This window comes from Sorghum bicolor, chromosome 10 (genome assembly GCF_000003195.3).
Source record: "Sorghum bicolor cultivar BTx623 chromosome 10, Sorghum_bicolor_NCBIv3, whole genome shotgun sequence".
Lineage (NCBI taxonomy): Eukaryota > Viridiplantae > Streptophyta > Magnoliopsida > Poales > Poaceae > Sorghum > Sorghum bicolor.
The window spans coordinates 36,241,643-36,246,080 of record NC_012879.2 but is presented as its reverse complement, the minus strand read 5'-3'; positions in this window follow the sequence as shown (position 1 = coordinate 36,246,080).

Here is a 4,438-nt window from a genome sequence, read left to right as displayed (position 1 = left end):
TCCTATGGAGATTGAGGACGACAATGAGCGGGGCCACAAAATACACACTGTTGGTGTTTCTTAATGACATATTTACCCCGCCAACGTAGTCCATGCAAAGGAAGAAAAGCATGTATTTTACTCACATATACTTATTAAATGCTTACCAAGTTCCACATGTAGTGCAAGTTGTGTTTTGCAGATCATATACAGGCATACAGGTGGAAAGCAAACAAAAAGGCGCAATCCAACACGTCAAAAAAATGCGCAAATAAACAAGTACCCAAAAGCCCAATATAGAAGTGCATCAATTTGCAGGTGGATCTGGACTCAGGGGCCCGAGAGGAAGGCAACGGGCTTCGGGCCGGGGCCAGCGGGGCCCACTAGGGGGCGGCGGCCCCCTAGGGTCGACCGACCCTGACCCAGCCCATCTCGGCACCGCCTTTCGCAGAGGCGGTGCTGAGCCTATCCTCCCGCAGTCCCCGCATGCAAATTGCAGTTTACACCCTAGGGAACCGACCTTCCCCACCTATTTAAGGAGGGGGAGAGGGAGGCTCCATTCATCTCAGCACATTCACAATCAACACTCCACCTTCAAGGCATTTGGGCACTACCTCTTCTTAGTTTTTCCCTTTAAGCTTTTAGAGAGAGAGTTGGGTGAGCTATCAAGGAGGGCTTGGCTCCTTGGAGAGAAACTTGGGTATGAATAAAGAATATCTTTACTCCAAGTCCATGCCTTGTCATGTCCGATATAGTTCTTCAAATGAACTAGAGTATAGTTCTTATGCTATGGTATATGATATAGATCATAGGCCATGTTTTATGATGCTAGCATATGAACTAGAATATAGTTCTAGTGGAAATGATATGACATACATTTTAGTATATAGTTCTTATAGTATAATGCTACCCTAGGGCTAGTAGTGTATTATATGAACTAGTGCTAAGTGTATGTTGTATTGTTCTCACTTAGGACTTTAGTCTAATTGCTTCATGTTAATTAATTGCCTAGAAATAGCTTTGTGTGAAGATGGGTGTTTATCATGCTCTTTTGAGTAGGCTCGGGCTTCTTACCTGTCGATCCGTAGGGTCGGGGACCCGGGGGAGTCCGAGTAGGTTCTTTGCATGTAAGCATGGTGCTTGGGTGTAAAGGCCGGGTAAATGCATTGTCCTAGTCCACGGTTGAGGGGATGGTGGCAGGTGGTGACAGCCCTATCCGTCCTTGGCATTCCCCCATGTTCGGCTAGGGTGTAGAAGTCTAAATAGTTGCGGAGGTTGCTGGGAGACCAGTGCTCGCGTAACCTCCCAAACCATCTAAACACAGGACTAGATCTAAGTAGTATAATTACATGATTAACTTGTTCTATGACACAATCTGTATCTAGGACCACACCTGCTCTAATAGGTTGTTTGTTTATTCTTTGATTCAATTCATTCTTTTAGTCTCTTTTTGTTCCTTAGCCCATATGCCATGCCTAGATAGTGATGGATCACTATTCTACATATAAATGTTTATCACCTGCTATGACCCTTGATACCATTATTGCTATCATAATTACTTTGATCTATGGTTATCTTAGAATCCTTAACATATTAAGCCTTCCTTAGAGCGAACCTATAAATACGACACTCGATAAATCCCTGGGTTGAAATGCTACACGATAATTCCCGTCCGCTTGCGGTACTTAAACTCCAAACCTAAGGAACTATCACCCCGGTATATACTTAACACTGTTGCTAGACATGCGCCGAGCTAGTGACTTGTTAAGGAATACCAACATGGCAATCCTAGTGCCACTACCATGATTAAGAACTGGAACCCTACCCTAACGGTAATAAGGCGCCATTATCGGGAAGGTAGATCTAGCTTCCTATTCAAGGTGGTGATGCTACGGATCTGCCAATATAACACTGCCAATGTCATTACCATGAGTAGAGCAGAACCCTATTCTAGGTCACGACGCTAAGAAACACTAACAAGCATTTCTGACACCGTTGCTTAGGATAGATTTATACTCTAATCTTGGTGATTGCATTAGTAAGTGTTATCACGACATTTCTGACATTGTTGCTGAGGACGGATTAAACCCTGTTCTTAGTAATGACGTTAAGAAATGCCAACAAGCATTTCTGGCGCCGTTGCCGGGGAAGGCTAATATGAAAATGATTCTAGATAAATATAATCAAGTAATCTGATGTGCGTAATGAGTCAATTGTTATGCAGGCTAACTCTGCCTGTTTTCTCCGTGTTGTGGATGAAAAAGGAGGAATAGTGTATGCCTGGTTTCTCTTTGCCGGAAAACTACATCTCTGATGCCGAGGCACTCCTAAGGACTAGACGGTCTCGAACTGTTTCGTCCTCTGCTACTCCACCGACAATTGAACCAGCCGGTACCGCACCAACCCCGAACGAACTCATGGCCGTCGAGAAGACACTCCGCGAGTTCTCCGTGCCGCTGTCACCAACGTGGCCACCGGCCCCGCTGTTGACACGGCCGGCAAGAACTTCGAGCTACGCACCGGCCTGATCACCATGGTGCAGGCGAGCCCATTCTGTGGCTTGCCAAGCGAGGATGCGAATGCACACCTTCATCACTTCCTGGAGCTATGTGACACGATTGTCATCAAGGACATCACTCCTGATGTCATTCGGCTCTGCCTCTTTCATTTCTCCCTCGTGGGGAAGGCGAAGAGGTCGTTCTATCAAGATAAGGAAGCTGTCACCATGTGGGCAAAATGCTCCGCGGCATTCCTCGCCAAGTTCTTCCCCATAAGCAAAACCAATGCTTTGAGGGGAAGGATTGCCAGTTTTCAACAAAATGCCAGCGAAACAATCCCCGAAGCATGGGAGCGGCTACAAGAGTACATCCTAAGCTGCCCCCATCACGGCATGGAGAACTGGATGGTGCTACAGAACTTCTACAATGGGCTCACGCCCATGTCGAAGGGACACCTAGACGCTGCTGCTGGAGGCGCGTTCCTATCACTTACCACCGCTGGGGCCAAGGCCCTGATCGAGAAGATGGTAGAACACCAAAGCTGGGGGGAGGACAGAACTCAACCACCAGCTGTGAAAACACAAAAAGGCATGCATACCGTGAAGGAGACGGATATGCTTGCCACAAAAATAGATTTATTGATGAAGCAACTCACCAAGAGGAACCAAGAGAACCCCTTGTCGACGAAAGCTGGTCGGCAGTCTACCTTGGGGTATACCCACAGCAGTAGTTTATTGGTAGACGGTGCGCAAGCTACGAACTCGATGATGACGCAAGACACGGACAAGCTTTTTATCCAGGTTCGGCCGCCGTGTGGGCATAATACCTACGTCCTGCATCTTGTTGTATTGATTTGTGTTGAGATAATCATATATCCTAGGGGGGTCCCTTGCCCCTCCTTATATAGTCCGGAGGGTATGGTTACAAATCTAGAAACTAATCCTAGTCGGTTACAATTGCCATAGATAGTTTGATATCAATTCCTATTCTAATCGACTAGAATCCTGCTTGATCTCCACGTCTTGTTTCCTTGCGCAAAACTCCAAACGGTTGGATCAGGCCTCGGACTTGTCTCGTAATGGGCCAAGCCTCCTGGCCCAAGTCTAGCCGTGAGGGTATAGGGGTTTGTACCCCCACAGCTAGTCCCCGAGCACCATGTATTGTGAGGTAACATGCCGTCCTGAGCTTCTTCGACCGGTATGGCTTGACGTCTTCGATTACCATGAAAATCACCCAAACAATGGCAACGGTATTTTGACCAGCTCAAAAGATTATTGATCATCATTGACATCAAAATAGCAGGTTGTTCGAAGAATGCATGGTGCTCTTAATTAAAAAAGATTTCTTTCCTGGTGAAGTGTGCCCACTTTACTTTTATGGAAAAGTATAATCTTCTAAAAAACAAGCATATTCACCGCAAGGTGAAGTGTGCCCACTTAGTCCCCGAGCCTGGTAGTAGGTGACGTAGGCACGTGGTGCCAGGCTCAAAAGAAAAGTCTTCAAAATAATTCAGAAACTGAGATGCATCGCCTGATGCATCGTACCGATGTAGTGCCCGAGCTTGCTGGAAGGCGAAGTATGAGCCTTGTAGCAAGGTCTAAAAAATTAGAATTATCCAGTGCCCAAGCATATCATGCCCATTTGCTATCGTATGGACTTGTCAACCAGTCCCCGAGCATATCAAGCTTGGTGGTCGGTGCAGTCCCCAGATCTCCGAACTAGCAGACTGGTCGACCAGTCCCCGAGCACACAATGCTCGGTGGTCGGTGCAGTCCCCAGATCTCCGAACTGGCAGACTGGTCAACCAGTCCCCAAGCACACAGTGCTCGGTGGTCGGTGTAGTCCCCAGGAACGTTGAGCCTCCACCAATTTTTGTCTGTTATTTTGAAAAAAAAGCATCTCACCACATTAATGTGTGATGTGACGAGACATCCTGACGCGTTGTCAGATGGCTGCATGAA